This window comes from Carassius auratus, chromosome 26 (genome assembly GCF_003368295.1).
Source record: "Carassius auratus strain Wakin chromosome 26, ASM336829v1, whole genome shotgun sequence".
NCBI lineage: Eukaryota > Metazoa > Chordata > Actinopteri > Cypriniformes > Cyprinidae > Carassius > Carassius auratus.
The window spans coordinates 1,573,651-1,588,723 of NC_039268.1; the positions used below are offsets into that span (position 1 = coordinate 1,573,651).

The window sequence follows — 15,073 nt, forward strand, 5'->3', positions numbered from 1 at the left end:
CGATGGCGAAAGGGGGCGTCGTGGGTGAGAATGAAGAGGCAGTGCATCGCTCATCGTCATCCTGCGAGCCTTGCAACTCGAAGGAAAGGGAAATTGCTCTTTTATGAAAAAGTGGGTGCCGCTGGCCATTAGACTAGCGGCGGAACAGAAAGAAACAAAAACTGAGGATTCTCCACCCGGCCCTCCTCCGGGCTAAGGAGTGGCTCTGTCTCCGCCAGCTCCTGAAGAGCAGTCTCCCACATCTCCGAGTTGCATGTGTGAGGGCCGCTTAGTCATCTTCCTAGAGGACTTCACAGCCAGAAGTGACAAGGGGGGCACCGCTCACCTGCCCGGGCCTGACGCACTGGCCTCGAAGAACTCTCAGCATGGGCACGGGGAGTGGCACGGGGAGTGGCTTAGGTATGTTAAATCCACTAGCCAATTTTCATTGGCATTTTCTCTTAAACTCAGAGATGATTGGCCTCCCAAGTGAGACCCCATATGTCGTTCGACATAACTCGTAGTGACCGACAGATAGGGAACTGCACAATCTTTAGAGGCCATTTTCTCCCTTTTGAGCTTTTTTGAGTTCCTACATACAAATGGCCACAACTTTCAGAATCTGTGAATAATTAAAAATGCCCCAGAACCGACTTGTTTCCCTCATTTCCATGATTGGTCATATTCTAATTTGCTGGGATAGTGAATGGGTAGGTTATTGTTAAATGTGAACCGAAATCATCACAATTAAAAGAACCAAAGACTTAAACTACTTCAGTCTGTGTGCATTTAATTGGTTTAATATATGAGTTTCACAATTTGAGTTGAATTACTGAAATAAATGAACTTTTCCATGACATTCTAATTAATTGAGATAAACCTGTATGTCCACACATGTAACGGAATGACAATAAAGCTCAACTTGACTTGACTTGACTTAAAGCCATATGTAATGCTTTGGGACTCGAGCAAACTACGTTCAGAGCCATTATCCACAAATGGAGAAATCCTGGAACACTGGTGAACCTTCCCAGAAGTACCAAAAAGACTCCAGGAGCGCAACAACAACTCATCCAGGGGGTCATAAAAGAACCCAAAACAACATCTAAAGAACTGTGATCAGTTAAGGTCAGTGTTCATGATTCAACAATCAAAAAGAGAAAATGGTCAGAAAGAGAAAAGAGAGTCATGGGAGAGTTCCAAGGCAAAAGCCTTTGCTGACCAAAAAGAACACAAAGGCTAGTCTCACATTTGCAAAAGTATATCTTGTTTATACCCAAGACCTTTGAGCAAATATAGACCTAAAAACACCCTGAGCACTGCCTGTAACAGCCGGAGCAGGGTTGTCGACAAAAGCATTTGGAATTAATTCTCTTGCTGCATAACTGAAGCACTGATTATAATATTACTCCAAACATATTTCAATTACTATATTTAAATGGTTTTATAACTTAACTTATTTTATAATGTCAAAAGTTCTTTTGACATTACATTTTATAAAACATGCAATACATTTTGAGGCTACCAAACAACATATTTTCATAATGGAAGCTACTTTATACAGTTTTGTAATAAAAGCCAATTTCAAGTTTTGCCCATTTATTTTTCAAATCCATTATTTTTCCTCTTGATATAGGAATATGTATGACATATCGTATAGGAAACATGTTGCAGTACTGCATAGATAATAGACGTGGAGGAAGATCAGAGATTTTGTCCATCTTCAGTATATTCTGTGGACTGATGGAACGCAACAAAAGTTTAACTTTTTGGGAAGTGTGTGTTCTGTGTTCTGGCGTAAAACCAACACAGCATTTCATAAAAAGAATATCATACCAACAGTCAAACATTGTGGTAGTGTGATGGTCTGGGGCTGCTTCAGGACCTGGATGTCTTGCCATAACTGATGGAACAATGAATTCTGCAATCAATCACAAAATCCTGAAGGAGAATGTCCACCCGTCAGTTTGTGGCCTCAAGCGCACTTGGGTTTTGCAGCAGGACAATAATCCCCAAACACACCAGCAAGTCCACCTTTGAATGGCTCAAGAAAAACAAATCTAAGGTTTTGGTGTGGCCAAGTCAAAGTCCGGACTTAAATCTGATTGAGATGTTGTGGCATGACCTTGAACAGTCCATTCAAGCTCAAACCCTCCAATGTGGCTGAATTAAAAGAATTCTGCAAAGAAGAGTGGGATAAAATTCCTCCACAGCGATGTGAGACTCATTGCCAGGTATTGCAAACGCTTGAGTGCAGTTGTTGCTGCTAAGGGTAGTAGAACCAGTTATTAGACTGGGGGCAATTACTTTTTCACGCTGTGCCAGGCAGGTTTGGACAGCTTTTTTTCCCTTAATAAATGAAATCATTATTTCAAAGCTGCATTTTGTTTTAATTGGGTTATCTTTGTGGAATATTACAATTAGTTTGATCTGAATCATTTAAGTGTGACAAATGCAACAAAAAAAAAAAAAAAAGAAAAAAAAGAAAATGGAAAGAGGCCAAACCCTTTTTTACACCACTCTATCCAGTAACATTCTACATGTCTTTAATGTCACTTTAATCAGTTTAAAGCAATTTGCTAAATAAAACTAATTTTCAAAAAGAAAAACTATTGAACCATAGTGTAATTATACAGATGAATGAAATGTAACCAAAAAATAAATATGAAACAACAAATAAAGCTTGTTGTTCTAACAATTAGTAAGTAGTATATGGTGTTAAGTGACAACTGCAGCAATTTAGGACAACATGTGCCTCCTCTCCACATTTTTGTCTCTTACTTCTTCCACAAAAATAAGTCATAGCAACTGACTCATCATACTTTCTCATAGCGGTTTAAACCACGCATTATAGCCATCTCAAATTCCAGTGTAGCAAACGACATGATTGCTGGGAAATGTTTTGGGTCTTCGGATCCCTATAAAAGACTAAGGAGAGGCTTTGCTCCTCACTCTTTCACTACAGCTCCACTAGGACTTACTACTTTCTCTTAAAGCTCAGCAAACCACTGCAGCTGATCTTTTTGTGTTTCTTTCCTATTACACTAGCAAATTTGTCATGGCATTTTTACCCAGAGCCCTTCTTCTGCTGCTGCTTGCAGAAGTTTGTATTCAACTGAGTGGAGGTAATGACTCTTTAACGTTGCTTTTAATAGTCAGGTATTGCAGGAATTTGATGCTTTTTTGAATGTTTTTTTCACATGATGCAGAGAGCTTTCTATGACGGTGAACTATCTTCTGTCAGAATCATACATTTTAAATGAATCTTTCTATGCTTTTATATGGTAATAATACTAGCTGAAGAACCAGATGTGACACTGTTTGAATCAAGTAAGTGTAAATCTCTTAACCTGCATATAAAATTTTACATATTTATAGTGACATTATTACAAACTTTGTAAGCTGGCTATATATATATAAGTGAACAAGAGTTTTTTTTTAATTTATTACTATCTTCTGTCAGAATCATGCATTTTAAATGAATCTTTCTATGCTTTTCTATGTTAACAGCCAGAAGTGAAGGAATTGACAGGTGCTGGTGTTTGAACAGTTTGAACAGATATGTCCCAAAAGAAGAAATTGAAGAGTTTTCTATTTTCCCCCGAAGATCAAGGTGTGACCAGGTTGAAATCATGTAAGTGTCAGTCTCTCAACCTGCATATAATAAATACTACATATTATATTTATGGTGACATCCTTTGACACTATAACTCTGCAAACAGGCTGTGTGTATTTGCTTGAGTCTAGAAACAAAACAAGGATATATATATATATATATATATATATATATATATATATATATATCCTTGTTTTGTTTATATATATATATATATATATATATATATAGTTCTATTCTATTTGAAGCAACACTGCATAATATATTATTTTTTAACATGTTTAATACACTTTACTACAGAAAAGGCTCAGTTAGACTAATTTAAAACTTATGGTTTTAATCTTAAAGTATAAATCTGTATGTAAACTTTGTTTGCATGAAATCCTATAAGCTAGACTGAATCTTATTCATTTGATGCATTTTTAATGTCTGCAGACTGACACTAAAACCTGTGAATAACTCACCTGAAGGCATCCAGCGCTGCTTGAGTCCAGAAACAAAACAAGGAATTAACCTGCAGACTTGCTGGAAAAAGTAAGGACATTTTATTATGTCACTTGCATTTCTTAATCAGTAATAATGAACTGATACTAAACAATATTAGCCACAAATCTTATATTTTATGGTATAAATAAAAATAACATAATAATTAATTTGTTAATTTTATTAATGCACTTGTATCCACAAAATAATGTTCATGCATAGTATACTGTATATTAGGCATTAGATTAATGTGTGCACTTTTTTTTGTTGTTCAATTTGCAACAGCAAGAACATCAACAACAGTCCCACTTTTAAGATATCCAGCTGCTTCCAGATATAAAGCCATAAATGAAAGTTGCAGAAGAGCACAAGAGGACAGAAGGGGTGTGGGTGGACATTCACTGGCCAATCAGAATCCTGGGTTTTGAATTTTGGCCTCAAACAGCTGATGGGAAATCACAGAAGACCTGAGCTGAGAACACACTGAGCACTGCCAGTAACCGCCGGACGCAGATGTTGTTGACAAAAGCATTTGGATTAGAATTCACTTGCTATATAACTGAAGTACTGCATGTATCATTACTCCAAAGATTACTCCAATATTTCAATGACTACATTTAAATGTTTTTATAGTGAATCTTATTTTATAATGTCAAAAGTTAAAATGTGTTTTATTATTTTTGTCTGACAAGGCCTTTTAATGTCATATATAACATGTGGTTATTTTACACATTTATTTTCCAAATCCATTTTATTTTCCTCTTGATATGGGAATATGTGTATGATTAATTGTATAGGAAACATGTAGCAGTATTGCATAGATAATAGATGTCGATCTATTTGCAAGACTTTTTATGTGTAGATTTTACATGAGCTCCATCTTCTGGTGATACCTATAAATGTACACTAAAAAAGCTTTAAAGTTTAACGATTGACAAAATAATTATTTAGCAGATGTGTTTATCTTTTTTAATGGTGTGTGCTTGGAACCTTTTTGGCTTCCAGCCCAGACCTTTACCCCTATGTCAATGAATTGAATTTAAAATACATCTGAATTAAATTAAAATACAATTGAATTCATACATCATCACACATCTACAGCTCAATATGCTGTTAGAAAACTGAATGAAATAAGCAGGGGGAAATACATTGCTTATTTTATTTTAAAATAAAAGTAATTTATTTGCAAGCAGAAAATATATACAAGTAATAAAATATTTTTTAAAAGATGTTTTCGTTTAGTTTCATCCAATTATGCCATCAATCATTTTATCATATACTGTAACTTTACTGTTGTAAAGTTCAGCGGAGTAAGTCTTTGCTCGGGGAGGCCCGAAAGGTTTCTCTCTCTCTCTCTCTCTCTCTCTGTGTGTGTGTGTGTTCTCCTTTCCCTTGTCTCAGGGGAAATCAAAGCTTTTCTTTGGGTTTAACTAAGAGGGTTTCAAGAGAAGAATAGATCCTCAATAAATTTCCACACTGTCAGTCGTGTTAACGCTTTGTCTCCCTCTGTCTCTTTCCTTTAATTCATATCTCTTCAGAGAAGCAGCAAAATTAAGTTTTGGGCCTCAACTCAAAACAGGGATGGCTTGAGGCTTGAGTAGAGTTAAATAATAAAAAGATCCCTAAACCTAAGCCATTTATATTTAGATAAAAAAAAAAAAAAAATATATATATATATATATATATATATATATATATATTCTACACAAATGTATGCACAGGTGAATATTCAGGTTATAATTCTCAGCAAAATAACAATAAAACCTGAATGACTGAATAAATAAACAAATAAATCAAATAACAGTCAAATACAAATTGCCTGATTTGTACATTATATTTTGCATTATTTTCCGAAATAAATTTCCTTAATAACATTTCCACAAAACTATTTATTTATGTATTTATTCCTTTGTTTGTTTTTACCGTTACAGTGATGAGAGTTAGGGCAGAAATGTGCTTAATTGTCAAGAATATATGCAAAAAAAATGAATAAGTAAATAAATAAGTTCACAAATAAAAATGAAAAATGCCCATAAAATATTATGTCTCTGTTTTTATAGTTGAAGTTGAAATATACAATATGTCCTTAACTTCTCACGCATACACATATAGAGGAATGCAGAAAAAAGGGGCACAAAATATCAAAGAGATTTTTCATGAACTGAGATCTCAGCATGATACCTGAACACTCAGAACCCCTTTTAATGTGTCCATTCAGTGAAGTCTGAAGGTTTTTTTTGTAAGCTTGCACATAAGGAGTGTTAATGCTGAAGCTGCCTGTCTTCAGTCACAGAATGTGTGATTTATTTATTTATTTCTCAATCTGCTAGTTTTAATGAAATATCTCTTTGCAAAGAAACCTTGCAGTGTTGGTCCTTCTGTGTTCTCTCAAAAAATATCAAATTGTCAATAATGTAGTAATTACTCTTCCTTACTTAACTCAATTCTTCAAAAGGTCAATCTGCAGCTCTAGCAATGGACGGTTACTGGCAATATGGCACAAAATATGGCTTTCAAAAAAGTAATAGCACTCCTGAACATGCCACCGGGGACAGTTTCCATATTTTTAAGACTTATCAGATTACTGAAATTCAATGATGGTATATTAAAAATTGTGTTTACTCGGCAGATGCTTTTATCTAAAGTGACTTTTAGTACACTATGTAGGAGCAAACAACCTGGAGCATTCTGGGTCATTTTATGTCGCTACATAGTGGTTAATGTTAAAGTTTGGGGCTAAAAAATGTCTATGTAGCATCAAATTTCTATCATAAATCAAACACAAGTATAAAGCATTACAGTACTGTGTGCGTGTTATATATATATATATATATATATATATATATATATATATATATATATATATATATATATATATACTGTATATTTCCCATATATCGACCAATTTAATAAATAAATGAAGTTACATTATAAAAAATGTATACATTAATATCATATAAATAATAAATTAAATTAATAAAATATTTATATATATATATATATTTTTTTTTTCTGCCTTACAGAGTGCTATTCAGTGTTTGTTTAACTCCTTTAGTGAACCGAAAGCTACAGCAATGCACTAAAGATCATGCAAGTAAACCATGCTATCAGAAAACGCAGCTCTTTTGAAGTCAGTTATTCCTATATGATGCTCCTGGTGATTTGACATATAGCTTCTAGAGATTTCTCATTGAATATATCCCTCCCATGCAACTATGCATCCAGCAAACACATACTGTTTGTCAGATCTGCAAATATTTTATTTATGATGATGAAACAGAACCCAGTTATCGTTGATGTCACTGTCAGAACAAAGGAAACAGTAAATCATATCACGTCCACTTTCATGCAATATTCATGTGCCGCAGTTTAAACCGCTTTCACACACTCTCCGCAGGGTTCAGTGGGGCGAGCTGTAAATAATGCTGGACTTTAATTAAAGCAGCTGATGACAAGAATAAAAAAAAAAAGTCCTCACAGGGCAGGAAAACATGCTACATGAATCAGGAGGCTGGGTCTCAGAAAACGGTTCGACAGTGACACCTCTCTCCGATTTATCTCCGAGTGAAGGACTATGTTTTTTATGTTTCACACATCCTCTTGGGTTAAAGCGAGATATAATATCCCATCTTGCCAATCACTCGCTCATGGACCAATGTCAGGAAGTTACTTTGAAACCGAAGCTTATTGAGTTCATGACATAAAGTAAATCAACTACAGTCAAGCTGCTGTTTGGAAAAAGAAAGAAAAAGCCACAAGCTATTAACAAAGCCAATGCATTAAAGCAACTTAAAGGGGCAATATCTTTTTAAATATCTAGCTATCACATAATACAATTCATATATTAAACTGAATATGCCAAGTAACGTTTTCTAAACTACTGCTTTAAACTTGACAGACAGTCATCATGTAATTATAAATTACAGCAAAACAGATGTACATTATGAAGTTTTTGATATCACATATCCCAATGAATTATGAATATGATTATTATTATTATTATAAGGTATGTTTCTTTGTTTAATTTTTTTTTTATATAATATTAACATAAAAAAAAATTCATAGTAATACATAATCGTACTGCTAAATTTACTTGCTAATTTTGAAAAGATGCAGACCTTAAGTGTGGCCTTGTGCAGCGCTCCAGTCAGCTGTGTGTTGAGGTGAAAGACTGCCTGCAGGAAATAAGCTGGAACAGTCTGAACATTGTTTCTGGTCACTGACTTGGGTTTTTTAGTCCAGATGCCCAACGTGGACATTCAGATGGAGAACTGTTACGCATACAAAAACACAAAAGCACACACACACACACACACACACACACACACCCTGTTAGAAAAGTACATTCTTAAAAAATGTTATCTGAAAACTTTCCCAGTACTTGCTAATCCATTGATGTGTGGTATCTAGAGCAGGTGTTCTGAGCGGTTTCTTACTGTCCAGAGTCGAAAGAGCCCACCCTCAGGCCTCTGTGATGATCTGATCCTCTAGATATGGGTGTCAGTGGGAATTGATGGGATTTTATGCCCATTTTATTGTCTTTCCAGTGAAAACCATATGTCTTATCACTAAGCTTTGGGCTGAAAATATAATAAATATGAGCAATATTAGTAGTGAATCATCTCTTCACCTGTTATGCTTTAGAGAAGAAAATATATATATTCTTCTGCAAAAATCATGTTACATTTATGATGTATTATTAAAACAGGAACCACCTTCACATCTACACTAGTCATTTTAAATACAGTAAGGAATACTTTTATACAGTAAGGATGAAATTATTTGATTAAATGTAACAGCAAAGACAGTAAAAAAAAAATCTATTTTAAGTAAATCCCCATCAAAGAATCCTGAAAAAAGTATCACATTCTCCCCAAAAAATATTAACTGATTTTTAAAACTTATAATAATCAGAAATGTTTCTTTTGCATCAAATCAGCATATAAAAATGATTTCTGGATGATCATGTGACACTGAAGACAGGAGTAATGATGCTGAAAATTCAACTTTGTTTCACAGGAATAAGGTACTTTTTAAAATAATATTTCACAATATAATGAAACATTTCTTTTAACATTTTTTACAAATCCTGGTTTAACAAGAAGTCAACCATAAACCACTAAACTATGTAAGAACACTGCATTAATGTATTAAAATCTGACAGTATGTAACAATAAAAATAGACAACATTTTATTTTTACCATTGCACCAGTTGAAATGGTAGAGCTTTTAAGTGATGCATTTCTGCTGGAAGTGTTAAGGAAGTCTTTTCTGCTTTTGGACATCCAGAAAAAATAGTAAACACATGTTTATTTATTGAGTGATATTTTAATTTTCATTTTTTAAATCTGTAACTCCATTTTAATGTATTGAGCTTGTAATGATGCTTAATCGCCCAGAGGGGGCAGCAGAGGCACCTTCAAAACCGTCCTCCACTGCATCAATATGCCGAACAAATCTGCTCTCTCCCTGGTGTGCCCACTGTAAAGGATTGGCAGTTCTACTGAACTGAATCCATTAACCTTTTAATCTGGTTCCCTCTGAAAAAACACAGGTGACCCACCCCTTGCAGCACCACAAAAGGAATTGTGTCAAGGGCCAGGGGAAGCAAGCGGAGGGCCCAGCCCCCCATTTGTCCCCATCTAAGAGGTGTCATCCCGAATAAGACTCTTAGTTATTCACAGGCCCACTCAGAGCCTATAAGGGCTTCACCCTGCACACTGTTGCAGAGTGACCCCTAAACTGATATCCCGGTTCCGGACAGGCGACAAATTGTATGAAAGTTTTTGAGCATGGCGACAATTATGTGCCACAGAGGCCTTTGATAGCTTTCCAGCTCTTGTAAGTTTTCAAAGGCGATTTGCGTCAAAGCTGGCTCCTGTAGTTCACTTTCATATTGAGCAACACACAGTGTCACATTGCTACTGACATTGGTGTCAGTAAAAAGAAGAGCTTTCAAGTAATGCAACGGCATTTAATGTGTCGAACTTTGCACTTTTGCAGTTTTATGTAAATGAATGTTTTCAGCTTTTATATTATCAGTTTGTCGTTTATCATAAATAACAGTTTTTTTTTTTCTGGTTCACAGTCAATGTATTTGATTTATTAATTAAAGTAATGCTTTTGCACAATATTTATATATAGTCATCAGGAAGTCATCACGTCACGTGTTTCATTTTATTTCCATAAATTAATCATATATTATTATTAATGCAAATATATATATATATATATATATATATATATATATATATATATATATATATATATATATATATATATATATATTTTTTTTTTATTTATTTATATAAAATCATTATGTTATCATCAGTCATATGTCTTATGTTTTAAAATTGTCACACATAGTATTTATTATTATTATTATTATTATTATTAACCATTTAAAATATTATTGACATTACTACTACTACTAGTAATAATAATTTAATAATAAAGCTAATGTTATTTTTATTTAATTCTGTTATTGTTATACACTAGTATTATTACCGTTTATACTACTACTACTACTACTACTACTAATACTAATAATAAAAACAACACTACTACAAATAATAATACTATTTAAAATTATTCATTGAAATATGGTTTAATAATGTTGCATTCATTATTATAATGAATAATATGAAAATTACATTTGATTCATAATAGAACTCAAGTAAGAAACTCTGAGCATTATCAAAAATCTTCACAATGTAAAATATTTTGTATGATTAAATACAATAAAGAAACATTAAAATGAATTAAAATATCACGATTTATCATTGCTATGCCAAAAGCAAAGAACAATACAACAAGTATGCAAATTATATAAATATGTAACAAAAAAATAATATAAAAAAATTAAATGAAATTATGTTTTGCATATTGGTTGAACTCCAAATACTAAAATAATTGGTATCTGGTACCATGTTAAAACAATATTGCGTGACCCTATAATAGAACATTTGTTCATTGATATTTTAATCACTTGCTTTAGTTGCCGGAAAAATAAAAAAATTAATAAATAAATAAAATAAGAAATTCCTGAGGGAACATGCATAGTTGCATCTGTACATGCAATTGTCGCATGACATGAAACTGTAAACAAAACTCTGTCCAATTCATCATGGAGCGTTACTTTGATTCCCAAATAAGGTTCAGATTTCAAAAGTGGCATCTTTGTTCCTGGTGATGTTTGACATATACTGTCGGGCACAGACTTTTCACATCTTAAGTCGTGCACAAAAATACACCAAAGAAGTCTGAGAATGTTTTTTTGTATGTGAATGTTTGCAACATGCATCTTTCAGAAAACCTTCCCCCACCGTCTTTCTCCTCAGCAAACATAAAGAATTCTAGAATAAGAGCGCTCTGAAGATCCAAAAGAGAGAGAAAACAAGACGCAAGCCACCACAACAAAAGGAACAGAAACCAAACCGCTACATGACAAGCTGAACACTGCCAAACCGTGACATACTCCCACCAGTGTCGAGTAACTCTTAAATGACTCCAAGGTTTTTCTTCCATAAGAAATAGAGTGATCATGCTTATTAAAAGCAGAGAGATGGCAGATCAAGGAGAATTAAAAGGGCAAAAAGGGAGATAGTACCGATGGAGGAAGGCCCTCACCAAGCTACGAGAGAGATTGAAAATCACAACAGGGAATAGAGAAGAGAGAGAGAGAGATATGTTTCGAAGGCAGGAGAGCGGAGATCTCAAAGCCCTGTTTCAGCAGATGGAAAGCCCCTAATGAGGAAGGAAGAAACGGACAGGAGATGAAGGTAAGAAAGGGTCAGGGAAAATGAGAATGTACCAACATGACCCAAGGCATTGGATCAGAGATTTACGGTCACCGAGAGACAGAAGGAAATCGACTTTTATAAGGAGAACTGAGATAGGGGTGTGCCTGGAGAGCGCTAAATAGCTCTGGAGGAGAAATGTCAAAGAACAACCTGAGAGACACCCCGTGTAAAGTTATACAGGGGATCTCGACCTTCTCCGGTTTAGTACCTTAAAGGGGTCATATTGTGAGGTATCAAATTTGCCTTGATCTTTTCAATATGAGGTATCAAATTTGCCTTGATCTTTTCAAATAAAAGTATACAGTGAACACGTTTCGTAACTTTCAGAACTCAAAACTTCCTCCACTGTCCGAAGAGAACATTAAAACTAAGCTGCAATGAAATACTGAATACATCTGACCAAATGATCATAACCAGAGTATGTGAGCGGAGCAGAGTGGGAGCGGAGCGTGGAGTGGAGCGGTGTGATTTTGACTGGAGCGAGGAGCGGATTTTTTAAAAGTCGGAGCGTTGTGGTTTTCACTCACTCCAAGAGCGCTCCATCACGAGTACAATTCATGCCAACGGCCCGTAATATAACTGCATATTTAGCAAGTATTCACGTTAAACATATTTAACTATAGCTTGATACAGATGGATCTCTCAAATCAGAAGGTTACAATGACGACAATAGCCGAGCGGGAAGTTATAGATTAGTTCTCAAGGAGTTTGTCTGTTCCTTTTACGGAATATTTTCGGGTCGAGCATGATTTAAACAGTTACAGCACATTCACAAGCAATCACTTTTGCAATAATGCATTCAAACAAATGTAATCTTACAGTGTTACTTCATCTGTATCTGATTTTGAATGAGCAGAAATCTGTAAGAAATGCATTGATCTGTAGATAAAATAAAAATATACTGTTATTTTCATCACAAACAAAATTTGCACAGCAGAATACAGTAATTATATTAATGCTGACATCCATGTTATTAGTTTGGCATGTGGTAGGAAAAAAAAGTTTGCACACAATAGCCTAAACCACTTTGAAACTCTCCTCATTTTATTTTTTATTTTAATATAGGCTACGTTATGAACATAACATTTCAAACATACTGAAATACTTTAGCCACGGAGCGAAGGCGGAGCGGTGTTTCTGATATCACTGAGCGCGGAGTGGAGCGGGAGCGGGAAATTGTGAACCCGGAGCGGAGCTGGAGCGGAGTGATTATTAAATGCTCTGAGCACGGAGGGGAAATTGTTGCCACTCCACTCCGCTCACATACTCTGATCATAACCAACAACAAACCATCAACACCTACTTAGTTAACCCAAATGTGGCCTGCAGGACTGTTATCAGCATTAAAACTAATACTACTAAAGCATGAAGCACATACATAGACACCACAGGAAGTTAAAATTGAATTCAAATTAAATTACGATAGGATGAACAAATGGTAGATAGATAGATAGATAGATAGATAGATGTGTCTTATCTAGTGTCTTAAAGGCTCAGCAGCAAAACTGTACCAATTAATCCCAAATAACGAATTGGAGAAAGAGTGAGAGAAAGAGTCGAAATGAAAAGATAAATGATTACTGGCCCCTTTAAATGTTTTTAACCATGTGGTTCTGTTCATGGTGGGCAGAGAAGCACTAACTTTATTGTTCAGACAAGAACCTCTGAAGGGTATTTTCAGTCTCAGAATGACAAAAATCTCCACTGACGTCAAAGGCCGGTTGAACGTGATGTTCAACACCAGCAGGACATCAGAACTCACCTGAAGCTATTGTAGGTCTCCTATTGACCCTGAAAGTTTCTGCTAACATAGTTTTACCTCAGGGGTTCTCCAGAGAAAAAAGATCAAAGCAGAACTGACGCAAAGCTGGTTAGTCCAGCATTAAATGCATGGACTGACGTCTCCAATCCCTGAATGATGCACATTTAGCTCTGGCCTCACTGTAGCATGTGCAGACCTCTGTCGACTGGGGTTGAAACTGACAAAGAGTCAGATCTGAGCAGTGTCAGCCTTTGCTTTCTCTACATCAGTTGTGTTGGTCAGCCCCAGGGTGGCAGTGGTGAAGACTAGTTAAAGGCCAGGTGAATGTTGAATGAGGCGCAATATGACCACCAAAATTACACTGGACATTGAACAGAGAAATATCAGAAGAGCTGGCTTGCTTGCTTCCATTTTAAATTAACACATTTTCTACCAAATACCAAGTTTATAATAAAGTTTAATTTGTAGTAAGTTTGCAAGGTTTGTGGTGATTTTATACCCAATGATCACATAGTCTATACATTTCTTCTGCACTTTAAGGCCTGTTCAATCCAACACATGCGTTCAGCATGAAAATTGTGTTGTTTTTTACATGTGATTTGTCGGTTTATGCACAAAAATGGCAGACAGGCTGAATGAAAATACCATTTCACTTTGAGAGTAGGTGGTGCTTATCTAAAAGCAGAAATATAAAGTGCAAGTTAACATTCTTAAAAAAATAAAAATAAATAAAAAATAAATAAATATATATATATATATATATATATATATATATATATATATTATATATAATAAATTAGCACACACACACACAAAAACTGTATATACAGTATGTATACACACACTGTTTATCAAACTAAATTTTCACATCTAAACATTTAATCAGGTATTTACTGAAGATTTTACCAGAATAATGCTGACTCGTAGTACTTGATGCTGGTTGAGCCCTAAGTTTCACAAGTGCATGTGCAGGACAGCGGCTGTGTCCAGACTGTCCTTACTTACAGGCCGATCACCACTGAAGGACTACAATCTCAATATTGATCTGCCGTCCAATGAGGCAAGACTGAAGGCTTGAACGTTAGGAGCTGTGAAGTGGAAAACTGTCAGCATCTGGTGAATGACCGGGTCAAAGTGAGTGTGGAGCACTTGATTACAGTATCTGGCAATTTCTTTCTACAAGAGCATAGTGATGGGCTAACAAATAAAGCTGAAATGGCAATATGCAAACACAGATCTGTTTTTAGTAAAAATAGTACAATTAATATCTAGAATAAATATTGGTTTCAGTTGTTAAAATTAGTTGGTAAACAAACTAACAAAAGCATAGTTCTAAAGCATACATTTTAATGTTTCAACTTCAATGTTAACTTTAATGTTTCAACATTTACTAGTACATTACTGAAATAAAAAAAAAATGTTCACATAGTT

The 15,073-nt window shown here is 34.9% G+C and overlaps 1 long non-coding RNA gene across 1 annotated transcript; it reads left to right on the plus strand.

The window, feature by feature from the left end:
• Positions 1–2,924: 2,924 nt before the first annotated feature.
• LOC113044050 (uncharacterized) lies at positions 2,925–3,568 on the plus strand. The gene is made up of 3 exons (XR_003275848.1): positions 2,925–3,104; positions 3,277–3,309; positions 3,530–3,568. It is a non-coding gene; the product is annotated as an uncharacterized LOC113044050 (long non-coding RNA).
• Positions 3,569–15,073: the final 11,505 nt, after the last annotated feature.